We start from the raw sequence: 16,857 nt of genomic DNA on the forward strand, positions 1-16,857 counted from the left end.
TCAGGGTGATCATGGCCTCGTAGAATGAGTTTGGGAGTGTTCCTCCCTGTGCTATATTTTGGAAGAATTTGAGAAGGATAGGTGTTAGCTCTTCTCTAAATGTTTGATAGAATTCGCCTGTGAAGCCATCTGGTCCTGGGCTTTTGTTTGTTGGAAGATTTTTAATCACAGTTTCAATTTCAGTGCTTGTGATTGGTCTGTTCATATTTTCTATTTCTTCCTGATTCAGTCTTGGCGGGTTGTGCATTTCTAAGAATTTGTCCATTTCTTCCAGGTTGTCCATTTTGTTGCCATAGAGTTGCTTGTAGTAATCTCTCATGATCTTTTGTGTTTCTGCAGTGTCAGTTGTTACTTCTCCTTTTTCATTTCTAATTGTTTTAAAAACCTGTTTTGTCTTTGCATGGTATCTGCTCATGTAGGATGATAGGGTAGGTGAAAAACACAAGCAATGTTATTTTGTAATGCCCATTGTTGCATATGCTCTTCAGTGAAGTTGGAGCTTTGATCTGAGTGTGTAACACTCCCAAAGGCTGTAAAAGCTGTTTTGTTAACCTCTCAGTAATATTAGGAAAGACTGGTGCCTTACACAATAAGCCAGTAGAAGGTCTGTGTGGGTATTTACCATTGTTAAGGCATATTTAATGACTCTTGCTGCTGCAGGAAGAGGCCCAGTGAAGTTGATTTGCCAGTTCTGTTGTGGCTGTTCTCCTCTAAAAATTTCTCCAGTGTTTAGATTTTGGGCACTTGGTACAGTCTCTAATGGCCCTGTGTAAATGTCTTTCCAGTAGGTCAACTCTTCTATTAGCAATCCATTTTCATAACCCCATAATACTCAAATACCCTGGCCTCTTGGGTGCATACCAGTAGAAGGTGTAGGGTGACTAGTCCCAAAGTTCTGGAGACTCTCTGTCCTTCAAGAAGCTTATCTGTTTCAGTGGTCTGGTTAGTTAATCGGCTTTGGTATTGTATCATCCCTCCTCCATGCCTTGTTTGGTATGAGGTGAGATATGGTATACCAAGATGGGCAGAGTAGGAACCAATGTGGCAATTTTTTCCCATATCGCTTTACCCCCAAATGTCTCAACCTTGTATTTTCCAGCTGTGATCTTGTTGAAGTCCTGATGAAGTTAGTTGTTAGCCCATTAGCCATCACCCAAGAGTTGGTAAACATAGAGCCTTAGGAAAATGTTTGTCAAAGGCATGATTTAGTGCTAGTGGTATTACATGCAGCTCAGGCTATTGGGCACTTTATCTAACCCCCTTATGGAAATTGGAGTGTTTGGATCGGGATGATAAGCTGTGGTTGTCCATTGTCTGACTCCCTTATACCCCATGCTCACTTCATTGGTAAAGACAGACCATTGTTTTTCTCATTTTGAGAGTACTGACCATCCTCCTACCAGTCCCCATTGAGCAAGAAGTGGGGACATTTCTTGGGACTTTGGCAAGTTATCCTCAATGGCAGAGTATATGGCTATTTCCTCTTGGAGTTGTGAAACTCCTATGAGGCTAGGTTTCTCTTGATCCTTACTTGGCTGTGCCCCAGTAAGGCCTTAAGTTTCAATAAGTGCCCAGTATATCACCAGGAGTTGTTTCTCTACTGGTGAATACCTTTGACCCGAGTCTGGGGGCTTCTTATACCAAAAGCTTATGCATAGTTATTTACATGTCCTTTTGGTCCAGAGGCTCCAGAAAGCAATTTTTGGATTGGCCCAAACTTCTAATTATAAGTTGTGTCCTCAAGGTACTAGTGCGACTGCCAAAGTAATAGCCTCCTTTAGTTTATTAGCCTCCTTAGTGCCTGTTTTTGCTCAGGTCTTCACTGAAAGGTGAAAGATTTGTAGGTTTCTTGATAAACAAAGACCAACATTGGAGGGGAGGAACGTGTTGGCACCAAAGTCCAAATATTCTTTCCAAATCTTGGGCCTCCTTTACCAATGTGGGAGGTTTGAGTGCTAGGTTCTTATCTTTTATCAAATTGGGAATAGCTCCCCTTCTAAGTTCCAAATATAGCCCCCAAATTTAGCAGAGAGGGGCCTTGTATCTTATGTGGGGCAACTGTCCATTCCTTCTCACTGAGGTGCTTGCTCACAGTTTTAATGACCTGTGAGACAGTCTTAGGTCCGATGAGAAGGGTGTCATTGATATAATGCCAAAGTTGGGTTTCTAGTGCAAGTGGGTCAGGCATTTAGGTTGTGCCTACGAAGATGGTGCAGGACTATTTAAATACCCCATAGGCAACTGGAAAAAAAGTGTACAGCTGACCTACAAAGGTGAAGGTAAGTTATGGTTGACTCCTGTGAAATGTTTGTAGAATAGAACATGTTAGCTAAGTCTATAACTGTAAACCATTTTACCCACATTGTTTTAAATGTCATCCATTAAGATGACAATATCTAGTAGAGGTGCTCTAATAAAGAGAATATCTTTGTTAACTCTCTATAGTCTATAGTTATCCTCTACTCATTAGTTGTGGCTTTAAGCACAGGCGACACTAAAGAATTCAAACGTAGTAAGAATCAGTGTCCCTTCTTTAACTAAGTCAGCTATGAGAAGCCGTAATCTTTCCGTGCCTTGCCTTAGCTGGTACTGTGGCAACTTCACCACCCATACCAGTAGAAGAAGGTTAACTGGTTCTTACTCGGTGGTGCCCAACAACAGTGTAAAAGCCTTAGGCTTGTTCCACGAGGTTAACTGCTGACTAAAAAGGTCCATTCCCATAGTGGAGAAATAAAGATGGTGGCGGTGGGATGGGGAATAACTAGGAGAGAAGCATCTTTTAGCAATAACAGAACCAATTTTAATATTTAATCAGGTAACTTCCCTTTTAATTAATATTCTTCCCAAGCTGGTCACCTCCTGGGGAGAGGAGATCCCTTTAAAACATGACTGCTTCCTGGGGTTAGGGAGATATGGGTACTCATGTCCAACAGAGCCAGCCCAGCCAGTATTGATTATATTTTGGAACTGAAACCACAGTTAATGTGGTAAAAGGGTAATTTTCTGCCAGAAGGGGGCACTTCCATGACCACTAGATCCCTGTGTAGCAGGTCCCTGTCACTGGCAGAGATTAGGAGCAAGTATGGAGGTAAAGCTACCCCCAATGGGAAGCCAGTTATCGGTTGTAATCTAACTCTAGTAAGTATTGTAATTGTTGCACCTATTTACCAGAGGTTATTCAATTTGGGACCCTCCTGTCCCTTGGGTTGCAGTATAACCTCTCTTATTTATCTCAAAGCTCATGCTCAAACAAAGGCCTAGCTGTAGATGGTCTGTTTGGCCTAGGAGGAAGGTGATCTCACTGCTGACAGTAATTTTGATTTGGACCCAATGGGGTGTGTTTTGTAACAGGCAACACTTGATTCTGAGTTAGTCTTTCTTGAGTTTCTATTAAATCCAGGGAGGCACTTCCCTGGTGGTCCAGGGGTTAAGAATCCATCTTGCAATGCAGGGGACGCCTGTTCGATCCCTGGTAGGGGAACTAAGATCCCTCATGCTTCGAGACAACTAAGCCTGCATGCCTCAACTACTGAGCCCATGCACCACAACAAGAGAGCCCACTTGCCACAACTACAGAGCCCACATGCTCTGGAGCCCGTACGCCACAACTAGAGAGAAGCCTGTGCGCCACAACAAAGAGCCACAAAAGATCCTGTGTGGCGCAACTAAGACCTGACACAGCCAAAAATAAATAAATAATAAAACCTGGTCTTTTAAATAAATAAATAATCAATGAATGAATGAATCAATCAATCCAGGGCACCTATGTCCTCTTTAATGCTTTAGCATTAGTCATTGCCACTAAAGAAGACTTATATTTGTCAAGAGTCTTCCTGTGAAACAACTGGGTGGATTTAGGACTCAATTCAGCCTCCTCTGGACTTGCCATGTCATCGTGTGACACACCATGTATTGCCTGATAAGGCCACTCCAACCTCCCCAACTGGTGGAGGAGAGGGTTAACCTTGGCTAACATTTTCCACTGATAGTTGGCCCAGGCCACTATAGGCCTAACATAGAGTGCGAAGCCTTCCAAGCCATAAAAATTCACATCCACAAAGTATAAATTTGAACCAGGGTTCAAAGTTTCCCCTGGGACCATTACAACCTTCCACACTAATTGTGCAGGATCCTTTAACAAGGATACCATTTTTTTCATCTCATACTACAGCAGCCAGTTGTTTAGTTCAGCTCCCATTAGGTGGAAATTGCTCCTTACCAGAAACATCTCATGTACCCAGGCAGCACTTTTTCATCTGGTTCCTGAGCTAGGTCATTAAGAAGAGGCTAGGCCTCAGGGTGAGAGAGAGAATGTATCTCCTACACCAAGTGAAAACCAGTTTCTGGTTTTTGGCCCTCCCATTTTGTCTCTCTTGTTTTTATTACTTTGTGAGTTGTCACCAGTAAAGCAGAGGGCAAATTATCCCAGTCACTATTATGGTGACATCATGCTGCCTTTTCTTCTAGAGAGCACTAGTCCTCCTCCCCAGGGTCTTCCCCTCCATCTAGTCTCTCTAGAAAGTTTGGGCTTCTACCTCCTTTTCAGGTGGCATGCTGGTGAGAAGCTGCCTAGAGCAAGGCTTAGCATGAGACTTGTGGTTTAGAACACCTGTTCAGCAGGACAATGACCTTTTTCAGAGTCCTGGAAGGGGCAGGATTATATATTTCCTTGTCTTTAGTCATTTTAAGAAATGCTTTAGCCAGCTCACTCCAAGAGTTGGGATCCCCATATCCCTCTGGGGAAGGACTAGAATGACAACACCTGCAACAGCATAATTGAGTGTCACAACAGCAGAGGCATGCTAGTTATTTGCAAAAGCTCTCCCCTAACTGTGCTTAATAGAACAACCTTGGCCTAATGTCTGCCTTATCCTCCTTTGCTTGCCATAACAGTCCCCGTGACAAGGACATCCTCTCAATTCAGAGTACCCCAAATCACCAGCCTGGCTAAGGAGAGCTCTTATGATAGCCTGTTAAGGGGACACAGGCAGCTCACCCTTAGTCTAGAAGCATGAACTTCTCCCCTTTTCCTATTCAGGCCCACAGGTCTTACAACTTCCAGCACCTGCCTAGTGAGGGACCCAGGTGTGTGGGTTGATATCCTCTGGCTGATTGACACCTCTGACCACAAAAGTCAGTTTTAATGTTATGCATTCACTCAACTCCTGGTGCTACTGCTTGGCCAAGCTCATGAGATAAAAGGGAAAATCACAAAAAAAATATAGAGTGAAGTACAACAAAGAGCAATGCCATGCCAAAAAGACTTAGAGTTATTCCAATTTTGAGTCCCAATTACTTAAGGCTTTCAATGAACTATTTGATAATTGACTGTCTTACTGATAGGCTAGGGCCCATGTCAATTCCTTGATCATCATGGGAATCCTGTCCTTATCACCACATATAGTGAGCTCAAGGATTTTGAGATAAGACCATGAGGTGATGGTAGCACATAACAAGCTTAATTTGTGTGGCAATTGAACAGGTTGTATGAGAGAAGTCCTTCACAGCACATGAACTTCCAGAGAGAGCCATACCAGTCCACTACCCAGAAAGGGAAGAACGCAAGGGAACACTCAGGGGAGAGCAGAATCAAATAAGGGGTTAGGTACCTAGGCAATATCACTCAGCAGTAAGATGGGGAGTCTCTGGTTCAGAAAACTTCAATAGGTAGCATCAACTTGAGTTCTTTTATAGCTATAGGGTTAGTTTTTGTCTACATCTAACAGACGTTTGATGCAGTTTTGTGAGGTATATGAAGTAGGAAGTCTCCTAATGGCTAAAAATCTGCTTAGTTGCTCTATATTTTTAAAAATTGGAAGTGGTGGAGTCAAGATGGTGGAGTAGAAGGACTTGAGCTCACCTCCTCACAAAAACACAAAAATCACAACTAACTGCTGAACAACCATCAACAAAAAAGACTGGAATCTACCAAAAAAGATATTCTACATTCAAAGACAAAGAAGTCACAATGAGATGGTAGGAGGGGAGCATGTGTGATACAATCAAATCTCATATCTGCTAAGTGGGCCACCCACAAACTGGAAAATAATTACATCGCAGAGGTTCTCCCACAGGAGTGAGAGTTCTGAGCCCCAGGTAAGGCTCCCCAGCATGGGGGTCTGGCATCAGGATGAGGAGCCCCCAGAGCATTTGGCTTTGAAGGCCAGTGGAATCTTAACGCAGGAGCTCCACAAGACTGGGGGGAAAGAGAGACTGCTCTCTTGGAGGGTGCACACAATGTTTCACATGCACTGGGACCCAGGGCAAAGCAGTGACTCCATAGGAGTTTGGGCCAGACCTACCTGTGGGTCTTAGAGAGTCTCCTGGGGAGGTGGGGGTCAGCTGTGGCTTACTGTGGGGACAAGGACACTGGTGGCAGGAAATATTCACTGGAGTGAGCTCTCCCAGAGGTGGCCACATTGGCACCAGACTTGGCCCCACCCAGCAGCCTGCAGGCTCCAGTGCTAGGACGCCTCAGGCCAAACAACCAACAGGGTGGGAACACAGCCACACCCATCAGCAGACAGGCTGCCTAAAGTCATCCTGAGGCCACTGCCACTTCTAAACACACTCCTTGATACAGCCCTGCCCACCAGAGGGACAAGACCGAGCTCCACCCACTAATGGGCAGACCCCAGTCCTTCCCACCAGGAAGCCTGCACAAGCCTCAACCTCACCTACCAGGGGACAAACATCAGAATCAACAGGAACTACAAACCTGCAGCCTGTGGAACAAAGACCACAAACACAGAAAGTTAGAAAAAAATGAGATGGCAGAGAAATATGTTCCAGACGAAGGAACAAGACAAAACTGCAGAAGAACTACTAAGTGAAGTGCAGATAGGTAACCTACCTGAAAAAGAATTCAGAGTAATGATAGTAAAGATGATACAAGATCTCGGAAAAAGAACAGAGGCACAGACTGAGAAGATACAAGAAATATTTAACAAAGACCTAGAAGAAATAAAGAACAGAGATGAACAATGCAATACCTGAAATGAAAAATACACTAGAAGGAATCAATAGCAGTAAAAATGAAGCAGAAGAATGAATAAGAGAGCAGGAAGACAAATTGGTGGAAATCACTGCAGCGGAACAGAATAAAGAAAAAAGAATGAAAAGAAATGAGGACAGTCTCAGAGACCTATGGGACAACATTAAAGGCACCAACTTTTGCATTATAGGGGTCCCAGAAGGATAAGAGAGAGAGAGAGGGCCTGAGAAAATATTTGAAGAGATAATAGCCAAAAACTTCCCTAACATGGGAAAGGAAACACTCAAGTCCAGGAAGCACTGAGAGTCCCATACAGGACAACCCAAGGAGGAACACGCCAAGACACATATTGGTAAAATTGACAAAAATTAAAGACAAATAGAAAATATTAAAAGCAACAGGGGGGAATTCTCTGGTCGTCCAGTGGTTAGGACTTGGTGCTATCAGTGCCAGGGCCCGGATTCAATCCCTGGTCAGGTAACTAAGATCCCACAAGCCACATAGTGCAGCCAAAAAAAAAATAAAAAATAAAAAATAAAATAAAATAAAAGCAACAAGGGAAAAGCAACAAATAACATGCAAGGGAATCCCCATAAGGTTATCAGCTGATTTTTCAGCAGAAATTCTGCAGGAAAGAAGGGAGTGGCATGATATATTTAAAGGGATAAAAGGGAAAAACCTACAACCAAGAATATTCTACCCAGCAAGGCTCTCATTCAGATTCAACGGAGAAATCAAAAGCTTTACAGACAAGCAAAATCTAAGAGAATTTAGCATCACCAAAACAGCTTTAGAACAAATGCTAAAGGAACTACTGTAGGCAGAAAGAAAAGGCCACAATTAGAAACAAGAAGTTACGAATGGGAAAGCTCACTGGTAAAAGCAAATGTACAGTAAAGATACGAAATCATCCACACACAGATATGATGTCAAAACCAGCAATTCTAAGCAGAGAGTACAAAAGTAGGGTATGGGAAATGCATGTGAAATTAAGAGACCAGAAACTTTAAAAAATCTTGTATATATGGATATATATATATATATGCACACTGCTATATCAAAAGCTCATGGTAACCACAAACAAAAACTCTACAATAGATACACACAAAAAAAGGAAGAACAATCCAAACACAACACAAAAGATATTCATCAAATCACAAGAGGAGAGAACAAAAGAGGAAGGGAAGAAAAAGACTTATAAAAACAAATCTGAAACAATTAACAAAATGCCAATAGGAACGTGCATATCAGTAATTACCTTAAATGTAAATGGATTAAATGCTCCAACCAAAAGACATAGACTGGCTGAATGGGTACAAAAACAAGACCTGTATATATGCTATCTACAAGAGGCCCATTTCAGGTCTACGAACACATACAGACTGAAAGTGAGGGGATGGAAAAAGGTATTCTATGCAAAAGGAAATCAAAAGAAAGCTGGAGTAACAATACTCATATCAGACAAAATAGACTTTAAAATGAAGACTGCTACAGGAGACAAAAAAAGGACACTACATAATGATCAAAGGATCAATCCAAGAAGATATAAGAATTGTAAATATATATATGCACCCAACATAGGAGCACCTCAATATATAAGGCAAATGTTAACAGTCATAAAAGGAGAAATTAACAGGAACACAATAATAATGGGATACTTTAACACCCCACTTACCCAAATGGACAGGTCATCCAGACAGAAAATCAATAAGGAAACACAGATCTTAAATCACACATTAGACCAGATGGACTTAATTGATATTTATAGAGCATTCCATCCAAAAGCAGCAGAATACATATTCTTCTCAAGTGCACATGGAACATTCTCCAGGATTGACCACATGCTGGGCCACAAAGCAAGCCTCGGTAAATTTAAGAAAATTGGAAATCATATCAAGCATCTTTTCCAACCACAACTCTATGAGATTAGAAATCAACTAAAAGGGGCTTCCCTGGTGGTGCAGTGGTTAAGAATCTGCTTACCAATGCAGCGGACATGGGTTCGAGTCCTGGTCCAGGAAGATCCCACATGCCACGGAGCAACTAAGCCCATGTGCCACAACTACTGAGCCTGCGCTCTAGAGCCCATGAGCCACAACTACTGAAGCCCGTGTGCCTAGAGCCTGTGCTCTGCAACAAGAAAATCCACCACAATGAGAAGCCTGCACCGTGCAACAAAGTGTAGCCCCCGCTCACTGCAACTAGAGAAAGCCCATGTGCAGCAGCAAAGACCCAATGCAGCCAAAAATTAAATAAATTAATAAATAAATAAATTTATTAAAAAAAAGAAATCAACTAAAAGAAAAAAGCTTTAAAAAACACAAACATGTGGAAGCTAAACAATATGCTACTAAACAAACAATGGATCACTGAAGAAATCAGCAAGGAAGTCAAAAAAATACCTAGAGACAAATGAAAATGAAAAAGTGATGATCCAAAACCTATGGAACCCAGCAAAAGCAGTTCTAAGAGGGAAGTTTATAGTAATACAATCTTACTTCAGGAAACAAGAAAAATCTCAAATAAATAACCCAACCTTACACTTAAAGCAACTAAAGAAAAAAGAATGGATAAAACCCAAAGTTTTTAGAAAGAAATTTCAAAGATCAGAGCAGAAATAAATGAAATAGAGATGAAGAAAACAATACAAAAGGTCAATGAAACTAAAAGCTGGTTCTTTGAAAAGATAAACAAAATTGATAAACCTTTAGCCAGACTAATCAAGAAAAAGAGGAAGAGGGCTCAACTCAATAAAATTAGAAATAGAGAATCCCCAGTGGTCCAGTGGTTAGAACTCTGTGCTCTTACTGCTGAGGGCCCGGGTTGGATCCCTGGTCAGGAAACCAAGCTCCCCCAAGCCATGCAGCATGGCATAAAAAAATAAAACTAAAATAAAATAAATAAGATAAAATATAATAAAACAAAATGAAAAAGGAGAAACTGAAACCACAGAAATACAAAGGATCATAAGAGACTACTACAAGCAACTATATGCCAAGAAAATGGACAACCTAACAGAAATGGACAAATTCTTAGAAAGGTAGAATCTTCCAAGACTGAAGAGGAAGAAATAGAAATTATAAACAGACCAATCACAAGTACTGAAATTGAAACTGTGATTTAAAAACTCCAAACAATAAAAAAACAAAAACAAAAACAAAAAACTCCAAACAAACTAAAGTCCAGGACCAGATTGCTTCACAGGCAATTTCTATCATACATTTAGAGAAGAGTTAACACCTATCCTTCTGAAACTATTCCCAAAAAAATGCAGAGGAAGGAACACTCCCAAACTCATTCTATGAGGCCACCATAATTAAACCTGATACCAAAACCAGACAAAGATACTACAAAAAAAGAAAACCTGATGATCATAAATGCAAAAATCCTTAACAAAATACTAGTAAACTAAATCCAACAATACATTAAGAGGATCATACACCATGATCGAGTGGGATTTATCTCAGGTATGCAAGGATTTTTCAATATCTGCAAATTAATCAGTGTGATACACCACATTAACAAATTGAAGAATAAAAATCATATGATCATCTCAATAGATGCAGAATAAGCTTTTGACAAAATTCAACACCCATTTACAATAAAAACTCTCTAGAAAGTGGGCGTAGAGGGAACATACCTCAACAAAATAAAGGCCATATATGACAAACCCACAACTAACATCACACTCAATGGTGAAAAGCTAAAAGCATTTCCTCTAAGATCAAGAACAAGACAAGGATGTCCACTCTCACCATTTTTATTCAACATAGCTTTGGAAGTCCTAGCGACAGCAGTCAGAGAAGAAAAAGAAATAAAAGGAATCCTAATTGGAGAAGAAGTAAAACTGTCACTGTTTGCAGTTGACATGATACTATACATAGAAAATCCTAAAGATGCTACCAGAAAACTACTAGAGCTCATCAATGAATCTGGTAAAGTTGTAGGATACAAAAGTAATACACAGAAATCTCTTGCATTCCTATATACTAACAATGAAATATCAGAAAGGTAAATTAAAGAAACAATCCCATTTACCATGGCATCAAAAAGAATAAAATACATAGGAATAAATCTACCTAAGGCGGCAAAAGACCTGTATTCAGAAAAATATAAGATACTGATGAAACAAATCAAAGATGAAACAAACAGATGGAAAGATACACCATGTTCTTGGATTGGAAGAATCAATATTGTCAAAATGACTATACTACCCAGGCAATCTACAGATTCAATGCAATCGCCATCAAATTACCAATGGCATTTTTCACAGAACTAGAGCAAAAAATTTTTAAATTTGTTTGTACACACAAAAGATCCCAGATAGCTGAAGCAATCCTGAGAAAGAAGAATAGAGCTGGAGCAATCAGGCTCCCTGACTTCAGACGATACTACAAAGCTACAGTCATCAAACCGGTATGGTGCTGATACAAAAACAGAAATATAAATCAATGGAACAGGATAGAAAGTCCAAAGATAAACCCATGCACCTATGGTCACCTAATCTGTGACAAAGGAGGCCAGAATATACAATGGAGAAAAGACAGTCTTTTCAATAAGTGGTGCTGGGAAAACTGGACAGCTACATGTAAAAGAATGAAATTAGAACATTCTATAACACCATACACAAAAATAAACTCAAAATGGATTAAACCTAAATGTAAGACCACATCCTATAAAACCCTTAGAGGAAAACATAGGCAGAACACTTTCTGACATAAATCACAGCAATATCTTTTTGGATCCACCTCCTAGAGTAATGAAAATAAAAATAAACAAAATGGAACTAATTAAACTTAAAAACTTTTGCACAGCAAAGGCAACCATATACAAAACCAAAAGACAACCCACAGGATGGGAGAAATTATTTGCAAGTGAAGCAACAGACAAGGGATTGATCTCCAATATATACAAACAGCTCATGTGGCTCAGTATGAAAAACAAACAACCCAATCAAAAAATGGGCAGAAGACCTAAACAGACATTTCTCCAAAGAAGACATACACAATATAGGGGTGGGGGAGTGGGAGGTACAAACTACTGGGTGTAAGATAGGCTACAAGGATGTATTGTACAATACAGGGAATATAGCCAATATATTATAATAACTAAATGGATTGCAACCTTTAAACATTGTATAAATTTTTTAAAATTAATTTTAGAGTCATTGTTTAACATTCTTAGCAATACAGTGTAACATCAGATTTTATATTTATTCAAATAAAATGGATGAGATATCTCAAAGAAAAAGTTTTTAAAGGCATACAGATGGCCAAAAGTCACATGAATAGATGCTCAAGTTCGCTAATTATTAGAGAAATGCAAATCAAAACTACAATGAGGTTATCACCTCACACCAGTCAGAATGGCCATCATCAAAAAGTCTAGAAACAATAAATGCTGGAGAGGGTGTGGAGAAAAGGGAACCCTCCTACACTGTTGGCAGGAATGTAAATTGGTGCAGCCACTATGGAAAACAGTATGGAGGTTCCTTAAAAAACTAAAAATAGAGCTACCATATGATCCAGCAATCTCATTCCTGGGCATATATCTGGAGAAAACCATACTTCAAAAAGATACATGCACCCCAATGTTCACTGCAGCACTATTTACAATAGCCAAGACATTGGAAGCAACCTAAATGTCCATCTACAGAAGAACGGATAAAGAAGATATGGTATAGGGACTTCCCTGGTGGTCCAGTGGTTAAGACTCCACGTTTCCCATGCAGGGGGCACAGGTTCCATTACTGGTCAGGGAACTAAGATCCCCTCATGCCACAAGTTGTGGCCAAAAAAATAAAAATAAAATTGGGCAGCTCGATGCTTTATGACGACCTAGAGGGGTGGGATAGGGAGGGTGGGAGGGAGGCTCAAGAGGGAGGGTATATGGGGATATATGTATACATATAGCTGATTCACTTTGTTGTACAGCAGAAACTAACACAACATTATAAAGCAATTATACTCCAATAAAGATTAAAAAATATATCTTTAAAAAAAACCATAGGGGACACATATAAAATGGAAGGTTACTCAGCCATTAAAAAGAATGAAATAATGCCATTTGCAGTAACATGGATGGACCTAGAAAGAAGTACATCAGACAGAGATAGATATCATATGATATCACTCATATGTGGAATCTTCAAAATGATACAAATGAACTTATTTACAAAACAGAAACAGACTCACAGACTTAGAAAATAAACTTATGGTTACCAAAGGGAAAAGGTGAGTGGGAGGAATAAATTAGGAGTTTGGGATTAACATAGACACACTACTATATATAAAATAGATAACCAACAAGAATCTACTGCATAGCACAGGGAACTTTACTCAAAATTCCGTAATAACCTATATGGGAAAGGAATTTGATAAAGAATGGATATATGTATACATATAACTGAACTAATTTGCTGTACACCTGAACATAACACAACCTTATAAAACAACTATATTCCAGCATAAAATAAAAATTAAATTAAAAAAGTCCCAACACTCTGAATAAAATGAAATAAAACTTAGATGTGTAAAATTTGAGTTTGGTACTGTTAGGCTTTTGAGCTTATGGTCCAAGCCTGTTGTGAATAAGTAAATATAGGGGCCATCTTTAGCTTATTTACATAACAGTTGTGACAATCCTTTTTCTGATATAGACTTTATTTCCTGGTCGATATCAATGGCACACCTCTTCAGGGGAATTTTTCCAGCATCTGGCCACACACACTAGTGTAATGTGGCCAGAAAAACAGCAAACCCTCTAAGTTTTATATTTGATCATGAGTTTTTTCCATTATATCAGATAAGGGATTATACTTAAACTCTAAGTTCATAAATCTTCCAAACAATAACTCAAAGGGAGAAATATCATGCCTGCCAGAGGAAGTTGACCTTATTTTTAATAAAACCAAAGGTGAAGCTCTGGGCCATTGTAAGCTGATGGCTTGATATTATTTAGTCAAAGAATTCTTTATAGTTCATTTGTTCTTCTTGTCCAAAAGACTGAGTATGATAAAGAGTATAGCAAATTATTGGTTTAGTGTTTACAGAGCTCCTACATAACCATAGAAATGAAATGACTTTCCCTATCAGACTCCAGATATTCAGAAATTCCAAAGGTTGGGATGTTATAATTCAGTAAGTCCTTGAAACACTGAGCATCTGCTTTAGCTGCTAGGAACACTTCTGGCAATCCAGACATCATATACAACATTACTGATCAATCTCTTCTGCCTTCTGAAGGTGAAAGCTCTATGCTATCAACAGAATGTGTTCTCCCCAAATTCTTATGTTGAAACCTAATCACCAATGTGATGGTATTTGGAAGAGGGTCTTTGGGAGATAATTAGGGCATGAGGGTGGAGACATCATGAATGAAATTAGTGTCCTTATAAAAGAGACCCCATAGAGCTCTCTCGCCCCTTATGCCACGTGAGGACACAGCAAGAAGAAAGCCGTTTATGAAAAAAGAAGTGGACCATCACCTGACATTGAATCTGCCAGCACCTTAGTCTTGGACTTCCCAGACTCCAGACCCATGAGAAATAAGTTTATGTTGTTTATAAGCCACCCAGTCTGTGCAGTATTCTCTTATAGCAGCCCAAATGGATTAGGACACTCTATAAAGTCTATTTGCCACCAGATCCCAGGTAACAATGTCCTCAGTAGACTTATTTGCCTTACCTTAAGTGTTTCCTGTAAATAATTTTTCTGACAAGCAGCACACCTTTGTATTATTTCTTGAATTATTTGACCCTTATTCCAAATGTGGTACAATTCCAAGGTTTTCAGTATACTCCTTTTGTTTGAATAAGGTTGCTGGTGTCATGTAAAAGCCATCCAAGCATATAATAAATGAGATACAAAAATACTCCTAGAGTGTAATTCCCATATTCCTATGATATTCTTCATAGCTCTCCTTGGTTTCCAATTTTCTAAATCTTGTGGAGTTGTGTATTTCTGAAATTGTAAATAAGAGTTCTTGGATAGAAGTAATGGGGCTTCAATTTCCCCAGTCAAGACCTAAGTAGCCCTTTCTGTGGCTTGATGTGCAAATTAATTTCCTTTAGATATGTCATGTTGTTGTCTGTTATGAGTTCTACAATGAATTTCAGAAATCTGTTGGAGAAGCGGGGGTGACTAATAAATCAGCAATTACGTTTCTAGTGTGATATTTCAGTTACTACTGCTATGAGAAAGTTCCCTCTATTCCTCCACATTTGTTCCATAGCATGACAGATACCAAATGCATATTTACTATCAGTATAGATATTCACCTTAAGATTGGTGGCTAATTTAAAAGTTTGTATAAGAGCTAGTAGTTCCGGTGAAAGTTCACAGCGCAGCGGCGGGTCTGGCTGGCGGCGGCGGCGGGCGGGAGGCGAGTGCCCCGTGTGCGCTTGTGGAGATAGAGGCGCGCTCGACTCTCGAGGCCTCCGTCACCAGCTCAGCTCCCTGCCCTAGGCGAGGAGGGCGGCTTGTGGGGGGTTGAGTGGCCCGAGCTGAGGGTGCGGAGAGCTCAGGGCGGCGACAACAACGGTGTTGATATCGGTGGTAACAACGGCCTCAGCAAGCCGGGAAGATGGAAGGGCGGATCGAGCTGGGAGATGTGACACCACACAATATTAAACAGTTGTAGAGATTAAACCAGGTCATTTTTTCAGTCAGCTACAATGATAAGTTCTATAAGGATGTGCTGGAGGTTGGCGAGCTAGCAAAATTTGCCTATTTCAATGATATTGCTGCAGGCGCAGTATGTTGTAGGGTGAATCATTCACAGAATCAGAAGAGACTTTACATCATGACACTAGGGTGTCTGGTACCATACCGAAGGCTAGGAATAGGAACTAAAATGTTAAATCATGTCTTAAACATCTGTGAAAAAGTTGGCACTTTTGACAACATCTATCTGCATGTCCAGATCAGCAATGAGTCTGCAATTGACCTCTACAGAAAGTTTGGCTTTGAGATTATTGAGACAAAGAAGAATTACTATAAGTGGATAGAGCCCGCAGATGCAGGAAAACCTCAAAGTCCCTTCTGGCCAGAACGCACATGTGCAAAAGACAGACAACTGAACAAATTACAGATGAACTTTCTTGCACTTGCTTGTCGCCAAATAAAAGAGATGCCCATTGATTCCCCACCCCCCTCTTTCTTTTAAAGCTTTCCCCCTTCCTTGTTCTTGTTTTTCCTCCTTTCAAAACTCCTTCCCTTTCCTCTAAAGGTTTTAAACTTTTAAGGACTTATTAATCATGTTTGGATTGTTTTAGTTTTCTTATTTTTGTGAGGTGGTTTGACTGTAGGAAGGAGAAAGTATAAATACATCTGTCTAGTTTCACAGATAAGATATATGGTCCCAAAAACTTGTGTCAATTTCATTTCTTTTAATGTCCTGCTTTCACATTGAAGGGCAGAGTCTACAAAATACTGTATAATTCAAAGGACAAAAAGCAGCAGCAGCAATATCTTGTTCTCTAACTCATAGACAAGTTTAGTGTGTTTGTGGTACTTTGGATTTTTCAAGATTTTGTGGGATACCAATCCCTATACATTGCCTTCACTCCACCTTTTGTCCTTCTGAGTATTATCTCAGAAGTTGGACCATTGTTATCCTTGTAAGAAATACTAAGCTTATTTTGTTCTGTTAAGCAGTTATTTCTTCCTTCCTCGCTGGCGGCTGAGGGTAGGTGGGACAGTTTGAGTAGGTAGTATTATACTTTTGTCTCAGCATTTGAGTTAAACTGATTTTTGCTAATGAGTGGGCTGGTTGTTATCAGGTTTATTTTTCTTGCTGTTGATTGTTAGAAGTGGCATTAACTTTTAGAGTGTGGGCTGGTGAGATTAATTTTTAATATCCCA

General features: G+C 39.9%; 1 pseudogene; it reads left to right on the top strand.

Moving 5' to 3' along the window:
- Positions 1 to 15,577: 15,577 nt before the first annotated feature.
- On the top strand, positions 15,578 to 16,073 carry LOC115847408 (N-alpha-acetyltransferase 50 pseudogene; annotated as a pseudogene).
- The last annotated feature ends 784 nt before the right edge of the window (positions 16,074 to 16,857 follow it).

The sequence above is a fragment of the Globicephala melas genome, chromosome X (assembly GCF_963455315.2).
Source record: "Globicephala melas chromosome X, mGloMel1.2, whole genome shotgun sequence".
In the NCBI taxonomy this organism is placed as follows: Eukaryota; Metazoa; Chordata; class Mammalia; order Artiodactyla; family Delphinidae; genus Globicephala; species Globicephala melas.